The sequence below is a fragment of the Mastigoproctus giganteus genome, chromosome 5 (genome assembly GCF_048544385.1).
Source record: "Mastigoproctus giganteus isolate SK-2022 chromosome 5, ASM4854438v1, whole genome shotgun sequence".
NCBI lineage: Eukaryota > Metazoa > Arthropoda > Arachnida > Uropygi > Thelyphonidae > Mastigoproctus > Mastigoproctus giganteus.
In genome coordinates this window covers 57,472,409-57,487,056 of record NC_143579.1, presented here as the reverse complement: position 1 = coordinate 57,487,056, position 14,648 = coordinate 57,472,409, and positions in this window count along the sequence as shown.

The following is a 14,648-nucleotide window of genomic DNA, read 5'->3' as shown; positions in this document are numbered from 1 at the left end:
CTGGGGGTTTCGGGGACTGATGGCAGTCATCGTGAAACAGGTGGGTATATGGGATGTTAGGGTAACTAATAATAAGGATATACAGAAACCGCATTGCACAGGACTAAGGAGGTTACTGTGAACTTGAAACGAATAGGGGTTTGAGGCTACGTTTGGAAGGTGATTGCTGTGTGTTCGTTAACGTTAACTCTTGAAGAGTTTCTTTAGCTGTTTGTTTTTTTTTTTAATAGTTTCAAGGTGAAATAATAATTAACTTACTTTCCCCCCCTCTCCTCGCGAGTTCCCAGGCTACACGGAGAGGTGGCTAAAAAGCCAACAGATCCAAAGCATAAAATTAAGAATGTTAAAGCTGGTTCAACTTCAGTTCAAGGTGCAACTTTCAGTTCTAATCCAGGAGTTAGTGGTACAAGGAATGAGGATAAAGATGTAGGTTCCATGACAGCTGTTGAGGTTCTGAATGGTGTTATAGATCAGGGAACACAGAGTGAAGAGATCAGAGAGGATATACAGGATTTACAGTTAACATCAGAGCCAAAGATATCAGATGCTTCAGAGGCTCATTCAGAATTTCTTAATGTTGATGTTGACAATTCTTCTGGGGATATTAGCAGACGAAGCATAGGTACCAATGTCAGAGAGAGCAACATAATAGTCAACAATATATACGAGCAAAGATGCAGATATGGGGATGTAAATACAATATATGAGTTGATTACAAAGTTAAAGAAGATTGTGGTTGATTACACCACGAACGAAGCCAACAAGGTTATAAAGACAGCATCAAATTTTATACTAGATAAATGGGTTGACATGGAGATAATCACTACAGCCTTGCTCATTGATAATGAGCGTTTGAAGGCTAGGATTGATGAGCTACAATTAAGAGCCAATCTATTCGATGATCTTATTAGAGATCAGTCCAAGCTGTCAACACAACAGGCAGTTTCTTATGCAGATAAATTGAAATCAGGTGTTGTAAAGGGGCAATTGGGTGCTCAAGTTGTTTTAGAGGATCATGAAGGTGTGTCAGATGGAAGTCATTGGCATAAACCTAAAAACATTCAGCAAAAACAGGGCAATACTCTTATATTGCGAGCAGAAGACAATACTCAATTTACTTCCAGTCAAGAGGTGAAGGATGTTGTGGCTCAATCCTTGAAAGAAGGCTTTAAGGACATTAAAATTAGAAATTTAAAAATGATAAGAAATAAGGGAGTGCTGATTGAAACAGTTAAAAGGGAGGATTTGAATAAAATTATCAATTCTGAACAGTTAGTAAATAAAGGTTTAAAACTAGACAACATTAAACTTTCAGACCCTTCAATTTTAGTATATGATGTGCCAAAGGATGTGGAAAAGGAGGAATGTTTTGAGGACTTGTTTTATAAGAACTTTAAGGATTTTGGTTTTACTGAATTGGAAGTTAAAGAGGGTGTATTATTTAGATTTTGTACTGGATCTAAAGCCAGGTATAATAATTGGGTTATAAGTATGAATCCAAAATTATACAGGTGTATCTTAGCTTGTGATAGGTTATACATTGGGTTTGCTTCTTTTAAATTCAGAAAGTTTGTAATAATATCCAAATGCTTTAAATGTTTGGGATTCGGGCATTCAGCTGGTAACTGTACACATAGGACTGTGTCTTGTGGGCATTGTGCCCAGGGGGGGGGCATAAATATAGTGATTGTCAAGATAAGGATGGTACTCCAAAATGTGTTAATTGTAAAAGGAAGGGAAGGATTCATGATCATTCTATAAGAGATGTTAATTGCCCTGAATATATCCGGGCATTGGAAATTGCAAGTATGCGAATTAATTATGATGAATAATGCTAGTACGTATGATCATAGAGTAAATTATTTAAGAATTGTTCAATTGAATGGGCAGAAATCAAGAAATGTCATGGATGAAATTAAAGTTGGTATGATTGAAGGAGGTTATGATATTCTGTGTCTCCAAGAACCTTATGTAGGTACATTTGCAAACTCTTGTAAGGTCACTGGATTTCCAATAACTGCTCATGTTATACACACTACTGTAGTTAAACCTAAAACTGCTATTGTAGTTTTTAATAAGAGTTTTAATATCACTGTTGTATCTAGTCTTTGCTCTGAACATGCTACTTGTATTCATGTTTCAACTAATGTGATATCATTTTATTTAGTATCTCTATACTGTCCACCTTCATTTAATATTGATATTTCAGTGCAATACTTAGAAAATGTAATGAATTTTGTAGCTTCTAGTAATCTTATATTAGCAATGGATGCTAATGCAAAATCACATTTGTGGTATAGTGATATGGTTGATTATAGAGGTGTTCAATTAGAGGAATTCATTTTATGTCATAATTTAAGTGTTTTGAATGAACCTTTTAAACCATATACTTTTGATAACATTCATGGTGTTTCCAATATTGATATCACCTTAGTAAATAATCAATTAAATAGAAGAGTCAGTTCTTGGGATGGAATTGTTTAATATTGATGAAGTGAAATTTGTATGTTCTAAGGTTGGGGATAATAAAACACCAGGTTTAGACTTGATTGAAAATAATTGTGTTACAAAGTTTGTTGACTTGTGTCCAGAAATAATGGTTAATATGTATAATAAGTGTTTATTGAAAGGAGTTTTTCCAGGATTTTGGAAAATTGCTCTGTTAAAATTATTACAAAAACCTGGCAAATTGTTGACTGATCCTAGGGGTTATAGACCCATTTCTTTGTTAGCAAATTTGGGCAAAATATTGGAAAGATTGTTGTTGTTAAGGCTAGAGAAATTGTTCAACGAACAAAATCTTCATTTTAAATATCAATATGGTTTTAAGAGAAATAGTTCAACAGAGGATGCCCTACACGATTTGATTAATTTTAGTGTAAATTCTGGTGAGAAATATGTGTTAGCATTATTTATAGATTTTGAAGGAGCATTTGATACTGTATGGTATCAAAGTGTGCTTTTTTCATTAAGAGAATTAAATTGTCCCAATTAGTTATACCAAATTATTAAAAGTTATTTAATGGATAGACAGATTATTATAAGATCCCAACATTTAACTTTTAATAGAATTATTGATCGCGGTTGTCCACAAGGATCTGTGTTGGGTACTGTCTTATGGAATCTGGTCTTAAACCAGTGGTTAAGTAGAACAGTCCCTAATTGTTATAAGGTGGCTTATGCTGATGATTTGGTTTTGTGCGTGACAGGAAGATCTAGAGCAGTATTAGAAAGTAGAATGGAGGTTATTGTTCAGGATTTGACTGATTGGGCTACATTAAACAAACTAAAAATTTCATCTTCTAAAACTGTCACGATGTTATTAAAAGGAAAATTAGACTACAACAGACCACCTCGATTATTAGTAAACAGTAAACAAATTCCTCTTGTTTCCCAGGTAAAATATTTAGGGGTTATCTTGGATGACAAGTTATTATTTTTCCAACATTTGAATTATTTAAGTAGGAAAATAAAAAAATTACACTGCTTCTATAGTTAGGGTTACCAGAAAAGATTGGGAATTAGGGAAACGCCTTTTGTATCTATATTATAAAGCTATTTTTATTCCGATTGTGTCGTATGCTGCATCAATTTGGTACGTTCGTACTGTCAATGTAAAATTTAAACAAAAACTATTATCAATACAAAGAATAATGTTGTTAACTATTTTGCGTGTTTGTAAGACTGTTTCGACTAATGCTCTACAGGTGATTGCGGGGGTATTGCCTTTGGATTTAACAGTTGTGTATAGAGCTTTTTGTTATTTTATAAGAAAAGGAATACAAATTACATTTCTGGGGATTACTAATGAAGTTTCTTCCGCAGTCAGCAAACAGAAGAAAGAAACTTTGGTGAAATTAATTAAATTATGGCAGGACCGTGGCGATTCCAGTAGTACTGGTAGAGTAACTTATTTATTTATACCTAGTGTCGAATTTAATTTTAATAACAAATTGCATCGCTGGTTTTATCCAAGTATGGAATGCTCATATTTGATTACGGGGCATGGTTCCTTAAAAAGTAAGTTGCATCAGTTTAGTTTAGTGGAAGATCCTTACTGTGTTTGTGGAAGGTTGGAAACATGGGATCATATCTTATATGAATGCAATTTGTATGACAAATTCAGATTAGACTTATTTAATCTGGTACCTAATTTATTAGGGGTTCTGAATTAATTTGGCTGTCTAATGAAAGGAATTTTGTTGAATTTCAACGGTTTTGCAGGTTGACATTTAATAAAAGGAGTATACATGTTGTTACTAATACTGACTAAAGACCTGTTTTTTTTTTTTTTTTTTCTCCCCTCCTCTGGATGGATAGGCATTCTGTCTTGGAGGCGGGGAGAAATTTTTTATTTTTTTTTTCGCTGGCCTTGTGGAATGACCATGAGGCGGGATTGTTGCACTCACTAGTAAGATGTATTCTCCTAGTTGGTGCTTTTTTTTTTTTTTTTTTGCTGGCTTTTGGGTGTGGGCATCCCAGGAGCAGGACTGCTGGCACCCACCAGTCTTGCACCCTTACTGGTGGGTGCGGGATTTAGGTGCAATATGCACAGCCAGAGTTAATAGATCCAGGCATAGCTCCTCGTGCCAGGGATGGGCACCAGGTGGTAATTGCCCAATGGACTATCACCTGGTGGCAGAGTAGCCTGTTTGACTTATAACACATTACACACACGTGTACACACACTTACACTAACAGGCCATTATGAGAATATGATATTATATGATAAATTGGTGGAGATGGATGTATGTCCGGGTGCCACCCTTCGACAGTTAAATACATACATATATACATAATAATAAGGATAGGTACATGTATACCAATGCTAGAAATATATTAAATAAATTTGATGAATTTGAAGTGTTGGTCAAGACATCAAAGGCGGATATTGTTGGGATATCAGAGACGACGTGTCACACAGATATAAGGAATGCTGAACTGGAATTTGGGGGGGGGCGTACAATGTGTACAGGAAGGATAGACAGCTTAGGAAGGGAGGAGGTGTTATGCTGTTAAGAAAAACATGAAATCAAAAGAAGTGCATCCAGTTGATATAGATGAACAGTGCACTGTTGAGTCAGTTTGATGTGACATAAGCACTGCGAAAGCAAACATAAGAGTAGGAGTGTGTTATAGGCCTAATGACTCGAATGAGTACAATGAACAATTGTACAGAGAAATAGAGTGGGCTAGTAAATCGGAATGTCTTATAATGGGGGATTTTAACTTCCCAGATATTGACTGGAACTTGTGGGTTGGTCATTCACACACTAGCAAGGCTTTTGTGGATTTGTTTTCTGCAGCATGTTCGAGAGGCAATCAGAGAGAGCAATACTCTTATTCTGGTTATCAGCAGTGATCATTCGTGTATTAAGAATTTGCAGATAAAGGAACAACTAGGTGGCAGTGATCACAGTGTACTGATGTGGGATTTACTTAAATATATAATTACAATCAGTGGTAAAGGAAAGGGTTTTTCCTTCCGTAAATGTGAGTACAGTGGTCCCAGACAGTTTTTAAATTCTGTACAGTGGGATCAACTGACGATGTTACCAACAGCAAATTGTAAGTGGGAAGCATTCAAGGAATTAATCGTGGATGCTACTAAAAGTTTCATACCTAGTAAGAAATATTAGGCCTGGTTTAATCCTAAATGGTTATCTAATGAACTAATGAGCCTCGTAACAGAGAACAAAAATGCATGGGATGCATATAAATTATCAAGCGACTCAAAGCCTATGGCAGATATAAGCTAGTCTGTAATCAGGTCAAAAAGGAGGTTAGGCAGGCGAAGGCAGATTACGAGAAATCCTTGGCAAAAGATGTTAAGAAAAACAGCAAGGATTTCTTTACTTATATAAACTCTAAAAGGAAGGGGATGAATCTGATTGGTCCACTTGACATCGATGGTTCGACTGTTGATGATCCTGCTCAGATAGCAAACAAACTGAATGAGTATTTTGCATCTACATTCACACGTGAGGAATTATTAAGGTTTGAAAATGGCAGACGGTTATCAAATTGTAGCAGGATACTTAATGATTTTGTAATAACTGAGAGCAAAGTGGAGGAGAAATTATTGAAGTTAAACGTAAGAAAAGCACCTGGGGTGGATGGGATCTATCCAGTTATATTAAAGGAGGCGGCAAGGCTACTAAGCAAACCCTTAGCCATAATTATGAGAGCATCCTTGGACTCTGGGGTGGTCCCCATGGACTGGAGATGTGCAAATGTATCCCCAATTCACAAAGGGGATTGAGGGGTAATACGAGTAATTACAGACCAGTTAGTTTAACTTCTGTTCCGGGTAAAATAATGGAGTCACTGGTTAAAGATGCATTGCAGGATCATCTTGACAAGACTGCAGCAATAATTCAGACACAGCATGGGATTGTTAAGGGAAAGTCTTGTCTGACAAATTTGATAGGATATTATGATGTGGTTAGAAAGGAACTGGATGCAAAAAATAATTTTGATATCATATATTTGGATTTCAGGAAAGCTTTTGACACTGTTGCGCATGGAAGACTATTGTACAAATTGGGGCAGAATGGTATTACGGGTAAGTTGCTACAATGGATAATAGGATGGTTGAGTGGGAGAAAACAGGGTTGCAATCAATGGGTGTTGCTCTTCGTGGACTAATGTTATTAGTGGAGGCCCACAGGGTTCGGTGTTGGGTCCTCTGTTGTTTTCTATATTTATCAATGATACTGATGAAGGTATATCAGGCTTAGTGTCGAAGTTTGCAGATGAATCAAAGGTTGGCAGGGTTGTTAATGGCAGTGTACTACTGCAACAGGATCTATATAATTTGGGCAGATGGGCTAAGAAGTGGCAACTGAAGTTTAACCTTGACAAATGCAAAGTACTGCATATGGGTAGAAGTAACCCCGAGAAACGTACCAACCGTGTGGTACTACACTTAAGGTGGTAGAAAATGAAAAAGACCTAGGAGTAATTGTGCAGTCAGATATGGAGTTTTCTGAGCAATGCAGACAGGCTGCCAGGGCAGGTCATAGGGTTTTGTCAATGGTATACAGCAATTTTGCTAGCAAGAAAAAGGAGGTGATTGTCCCTCTGTATAAAGCAATGGTCAGGCCACGCCTTGAGTACTGCGTACAGGTCTGGAGTCCTCATTTTAGCAGGGATGTAGATTTGCTTGAGCGTGTACAGAGAATGGCAACAAGATAGGTGAGGGGAATGAAGGGATCCTCTTACCAAGAGAGGCTTAAGTTCTGGAAATTGCAGTGGCTGGACACTAGAGGTGTATAAGGACATTTGAGGTGTATAAGTCCTTGAATGGGTTGAGCACGCTGAATTCTGATGGGATCCTTCCACCTTTTCAGATTACGAACCTAAGGGGCCATAAATTCAAATTAAGAAAAGACAGATGTAGATTAGATGTGCGGAAATTTGCCTTTAGCCCACGGGTGGTTAATGGCTGGAAAAAACTTCCATCTGTCGTTGCGGAAGTTGATAGGTTGAATAAATTTAGGGAGGAACTGGACAGGCATTTGGAGGGAATGGTGTGTTTTTTTTTTTTTTTTGGCTGATGCTGCATAAGCTCATACACTTGCTTTCTTGCCACTCATCACATGCTACTACTACTAATTCCCATGATGATACATCATCCACAGAGCTCAGATGTAAAAACGCTCCCGCATATATATATATAATCTAAAAAACCCTCTCACGCAATAATTACGCGCCTTAAACAATGGCATGTGGAGCATTTTTATGGCTCTCTTTGAGTAAAACCTGCATGCTGCCAGAAGCATTCAAAGATGGGGAGGGACATGATAATTCAGTACTGGTATAATCCTATAAATGCCGGATAGAACAACAATTTCGACGTTACTGCTTTGCACACTCAGGTACCGGATTATTGGATTTATATTATACGATTAAAAGTTACATAAAACTGTACTTCAGTTTATTATCATCTTATCTTCTTTGCCAACTATGTTCAATATATTTCGCAATGACTTAATCATATGATGCAAGGACAACATTGAGCTTAAGCATGACATCATTAAGGATGTTGGTCATATGACACAAGAATATTTATGATAGGGCAGCACAGTTGTCCTTTTTGCTTCTAATCGAGGAAGAATTCGCCATTAACTGCTTGTAATATTGTAGTAGGTAAATCTGTATTAATTATATTGGCGATAGAGTATTAGTATTTGTAGTGGAAAATGATAGAAGAAAGCAAGCTTACAGAGCATCAGCCAAAAAAAAAAAAAAAAACCCTACCCACTGTCACCAAGTTGTACCCTAAGGCGCCAGCGTGGTTTCACCCTGGTCGAAATACCACCTTCCTCCTTATAGGACACGGCCCGTTTAAAGCTAAACTTCACCAACTTGGCATCATGAATAACGCTGACTGTCCCTGTGGCAATCCAGAGTCCTGGAGACATTTAATGTTTGAGTGCGATTTGTATGATGACCTACGCCTAATAACGGCAATCCAATATATCCCAGACAACGAAGAACCCAGACTGTTAGACACTCAAGAGGACTACAAGGCACTGTCAATATGCCCAAGATCTATTTTCTAGAAGGAAAACGATGATAGAAATACACCAAAGGCAACCCGACTAGAAAGAATGCAGGAGGTCAAACAAGCAAAAAAACTCGCCATACCACAGAAAGACGAGACTTTAGGATGATTTGGATGGCCTATTGGCGACTCAAAACTGCACTCCCTTGTGAGGTTTTTTTTTTTCGAGGGGGGGATGGGAGTATTTGTTCTTCTCCTCTCCTCGCCTCCCCATATTTTCATTGTTGTGGGGCATGGGCATGCTCCACTGAAAATAGGGGGTCACCTTCCTATTTCATCCCCCCGTCCTCACCCTCTCTCCCATCACTTTCTCTTGTACAGCGACTGCCCCACATGTCCAAATTTAAATCACATCAAAATTTGCCCGACCTTTTAGGCTCTCTAGAAAAAGTTCTTTCAGCGTAAAACCCCACGCAGCGCTTTCTAAATGCAATTTTACTTAAATCAACAGCGATAACTCCAACCTTTATTTACTCGGTGGCCAACAGGCTGGATGAACAATGGGCACAACAAACTACATACGACATGACCCATACATTATTTTAAACCACTGGCATAGACAGGGTACTGTAACTCGATACATAGAACATACGTGGAGATGGGAGAAACCCCCGGAGCCGTTAGACCCTCAACATACCTATACCCACTTCACCTGTCCATCTCCTCCAAGAATTTTTCTAGTTCTTAACCGAATTTATTTAAACTATCCACTTCCACAACAAAAAGATGGAATTTTGTTCCAATAATCAACCACCCGCTGGCCGAAGGCAAACTTCCGCACATCTCCTGCAACTATTCATCCTCAGTTTGAATTTATGTCCCTCGCGTGTAGTGTGAGCAAGAGAAAGGATGGCATCAGCACTGAATTTACTCAATTCATTCAAAACCTTAATCACCTCAATCAGATCACCCCACAGGTACTTAGTTTACAGAGGCTGCAATTTGCAGAACTGAAGCCTTTCTTAGTAAGAACACACTTTTGTTCCCTTCATAAATCTCGTTGCCCTTCTCTGAACCAGTTCCAGCAGCTCTACAACCTTCCTAAAATGAGGCCCGCAGACCTCTATACAGTGCTGAAGATGCGGCTTAATCATGGTCTTGTACGAAGAGAATCACCTCTTTATTTGCATTCGTCGGTAGCACATTTGGGAGACTCGTCGTCCTCCACACACCGGGTGGAAAAGACTTCAGTTCTTGTGGATGATGTGAGGAATTTTTATGGGGATTTTTCACAACGTGGCCGAGTTAGCCGGTTTCAGATATCGGTAGCATGGTTTTTAGTCCAGCAAATCGACTACACGCAATTTACAGACAGTATAGTATTAGCAATGGCCATATGGTGCAAGAACGCTTATAGCACTAGCCAAAAAATAAATAATATCTGGTTTGTCCTTTTCTTCTTTGCATTTATATATGTGCCTACCGGGCTAGCCAGGTGGGTAAAAGTGCCTGCTTGGCAACCCAAAGGTTGTGGGTTCGAATCCTGCCTCGGGCTTGGATATTACGATGGTGCCGTACTCTCCGGTTGGACCTCACGGCCACGATGAACGAAGGAAGCAGGAAAAAACTGGTTCCTCCGTGTATTGCTCACATCATACGATAAAAAAAAAATTGTGTCAAGAATTTCTTATCCTCTTGCTCTCTTCGCCAGCGTCTCATAATCTGCCTTTGCCAGCCTTAATCTTTTCTGTGGCACTATTACAGATCATTTTGTAGCTGTTATAGGCTTCAGAACTTTTTATTGCTCTGTAACTTTTCCATGCCGTCTTTTTTTGCTCAAGTAATTTGGCACCTTCCTTATTCATCCAACTTGGAACCTTCCTCGTGGAGTATTTTTATTTTTATGGTATATAAGCATCTAAGGCTTCTGTGATTAATGTTTTGAAGGTTCAATTGATGATTCAATTGTATTTGCTCTCTGAGATATCAACCCAGTTAGAGGCCATGTTGCTTCTTAAGGTACCAAATTTCCTTTTCTGAAATTATAACCCCTTCCTTTGCCTTTAACTACTGCTACCTCTCTCTTCTTCGTTCACCACAGACATCCGTGATCACTTCCTGCTACTGGTTCCTGTACTGTCAGCCCTATTACGTCATCTGGTTCATAGGTGGTGATGATGAGTCTAGAATATTCTTTTCCCTAGTACTTTCCCTGACATGTTGACACAAATAACAATCATTTAGTTGATTTAAAATATAAGGAGCAATATGGCCTTAATCGCTGATGCTCCTAAAACCCCACTATAACGACCTCCTTATCCCTGCTAGCAAAGTTCCCGTATATCCTTGATAAAACCCCATGAGCTATCCTGACAGCCTGTCTGCACTGTTCAGAGAACTTCGTATCTGACTGCACAATTACCCCCTGGTCTTTTTTCATTTTCCACTTTTCTGAGTGTAGTAGCACACAGTTGGTTTGTTATTCTGCGATTACTGATATCCGTAATTAAAAACATTTTTTAATGTTAAATTGACAAATGCAAGGCTTTCAACTGCCTTTCTCAACCCATCAGCCTAATTTTTCTAGATCTTGTTGCAGTAGCTTATCCTGATGACCGTCGTTAGCTACCCCGCCAACATTTGTATCATTTGCATACTTAGATATTAAGCCTGATATACCTTCATCAATATCATTAATAAATATAAAAACAACAATGGGTCCAGCACCGAACCTTGGGGGACTCCACTGCTAACATTAGTCCACGAAGAGCGGTACCCATTGATAACAATGCTCTGTCTTCTCCCACTGAACTGTCCGTTTAAACTTAGCAGTAACTTGCCCTTAATGCCATATTGCTGTAGTTTATACAGCAGTCTTTTATGTGCAACAGTATCGAAAGCCTTCTTGAAATCCAATTACGAGTATATGATATCCAAATTATGTTTTGTATCCAGTTCCTTTGTCAGTGCATCATAGTATCCAATCAGATTGCTCAGACAGGACCACCCCTTAACAATTACGCGGCAGTCATGCTGTGACTGCAGTATAGTTGCATTCCTGTCTAGATGGTCCAGCATAACTTCTCTAACCAGTGACCATTATTTTCCCTGGGACAAAAAGTTAAGCTAACAGGTCTGTAATTACTCATGTCACTTTTGAGCCCCCCTCCTTATGAATCTGGATACATTCGCACATCTCCAATCCTTAGGGACCTTCCCTGAATACAAAAATGCTCATAATTATGGCTATGGCTTCGCTTACCTCCTTTGCTGTGCCTCCTTTATTATAATTGGTGTTTGAGATATTTTGACCACCTTGAGTTTGTCAACTCAGTTACTTCCGGAATGTGTTTAATAAATTCAAGATTGAAAGCTGTGCTTTTCTTCCACACTCTGTGGGAAAAGTCCACGTTCGAATCTCCTCAGGACTGGACCAATTTTCATGGGCTTTTCGAGTTAGTTTCTGACGAAGATTGGAAAGTTACTTTCTTGTCACGTTGTGGGGGGAAAAATAAGAGGTAAGAAAAAGGTAAAGCCCATAAAAATTTAAGGTGAAGGTAAAAGTCTGAAATCTTCCTTGGGAAATTTTTGTTTTTCATCCAGCGAAGCAGGCAAATTCACCGCGGAATGTATAATTATATTCACAGTGACTCCTCATAGCCTTAGTTACTTTACGAAAAAAGGAAATGGGCTGTAAATGAGGGCAACAGGGTTCTACAAAAGATCCTGCAGATTCACTTATCTAAGAAGGCAGAATTGCATACGGCTGGAATTGATTCGATTATTGAATTGGCGCTGAATGCTCCTAAATTGATTTACGTCAATCCCACTTGCCTATTCATCCATCCATCCATACATGCAATTTTTCGTACTTGTAGTTGCATCGGGTTCAAGGAGTATGTCCGTGTTTGTAGTGGTAATTCAAAACAAGTCACATCAATGTGTAGACTCCCCAGAACACTGTGACCTTCATTCCGCTTTGGCAACCTTATGCGAAATTTGATGAGATAAGCCATCATTTGTGGTATTTTCCTCATACACGATTGTCTATAATGGCAACTACAGTTATTAGAACTTGGGGTTTTACAGATTAAGCGGCAAAACAACAGATTTCCCTCTAGAGAACAACCTTGAATGTAGAAATTGGAGGAAATTCCAGAAGAAAAATTGATCTCTGAGTGAAAGCAATTATTAATAAAAATTCATTTGTTTACTGCACAAATATAATCTGATATCACTAAACTTGAATATATATATATATAAAGCAAAAAAATACAAGTATATATGTTTTATTTGCGAAATCCTTTCAATTGTGGTTATATGTATACTTTGAACTGAAAATTTGTACTAAATTAAATACCATAGTTGTATATAATTTAAAAATATACACTGCTCTACCAAAATATTAAGAACGTATATAATAGACGAACATTCTCTCAGCTATCAAAAAACGCTCTCAGCTATCCAAGACTTAGACTGTAGCTTAAGGTTTGCAAGGAATAAGAATTATCCTCGCAAGATATTATATCTAGGGATCCCCCCATTAATGATTGGGACCCCTGCATTCATTTATCAAGAATTGTGGGAAACCGTCTGTCCCACTGTGGCCTCATTTGGAAGGACACAGATGTTCTGCAGAGTGTCGCAACTAATCCTAGCAGTTCGTAAGGACCCCTCTGAATTTAGCTTTTCCAATTTATTTGGAGAATGACCGCGCTTATTAAATATTGCCAGGTCATTTTTGGAACTTTTTAAATTAATTTCAAAGCTTCGGTATTGTTTCTTATAAATTCTCTTTGAAGTTGCAGCATATTCTCGTAGATAATAATGCATTTCATTGCTTTTCTTTTAGTCATTAGGAAATATATTCTCTCACTCGTACTTTATGTGGTTCTCTAGTGGGGAAGTCTGTTTCCATTTCTCATAAGCTTTTTTTTTTGTTTCCATTTCCCTCTTCACACTTGAATGCTATACCGAAGCTCGAAGAGATTCGGACTACCTTGGCCTAACTGCATCGATAGTTACCTGCCTTAGTTTTTATGCATGTTTCTTCTATCGATTTCGTTTGCAGCCCTTCCAAGTCACAGTTCATTAGGTCTGAAACTTATTGCTGGTTTTATGAATTTAAGGGAGAAAGTTAGTCTGGTTGCATTTTCTCCATTTCGCGAACTGTCTTTATTCTAGCATTGGTCACAAACTGGAAAACACCTGCGAAAGAAGAATGATCCGCAAGTTACTGATAAGTAGGCCTTACTTTTATCTCTTCTAGGTTGTGGAACATTAGGTCATGTGACTATCCTTCTGAAAGATGGCGTTCCGTGCTGACCTCATTATGTGAGGACGGCTTTGGACATTTAGGTAAGGCAAGCTGAAATCCCCTAAAGTTAAAGTAGAGCAGCAAGGTTTCAGGCCACTCATTCCACGTGATTAAATCTATTGTCTTCTTTAGTTTGTTAAGTGCTATGTAAACTAAGCAAATTTGAAAGAGAAGATTGGCCTTTTCAAACGTTTCAATTGGCAAATGAAGATTGGCCTTTTCAAACGTTTAAATTGGCAAATGAAGATTGGCCTTTTCAAATGTTACATGATATTTGTGTAATGTTTGAAAAGGCTAATATACACATTTCTCAGAGATGCTGTCTGTGTTCAAGAAGGTTTAATGCTGTTCAGATGGAAGTCCCCACACCTCCCACTTTCCTCCTTTTCCGCATCTGCTTACGAACTTGTATGAGATCGCAAGTAGGAAGAAATCAAGGTACCTGTCCTTTGAGAGCCACGTTTCTGTTAGATGCCATTAAAGAGGCTTGTGCAGGTCCCTTGCCTGTGGCTTGATCAAAGTTCCAGCCAAATTTTAACATTAAGAACATGAGGCCTTTGTCGGAGGGTGAAGAACAGGTGATGAGGAACAGTGCATTTTAGGGATATCTTGATTTTAACCCCGAACATCAACCATGATCATTACAAAAAGGCCAATAAAATAACTTTCCTGTTTCGTGTTGAAACAAATGTTTGAACGTGATTGAACTGTTTCAGTGTTTTATACTATATTCTGTCGTTGCCTCCAAGAGAGAGGGGGCATATCTCATCCCCAGCCTTATCAGCAGGACAGTAGTCTGATTTATTTCTAACTAGGAAATGG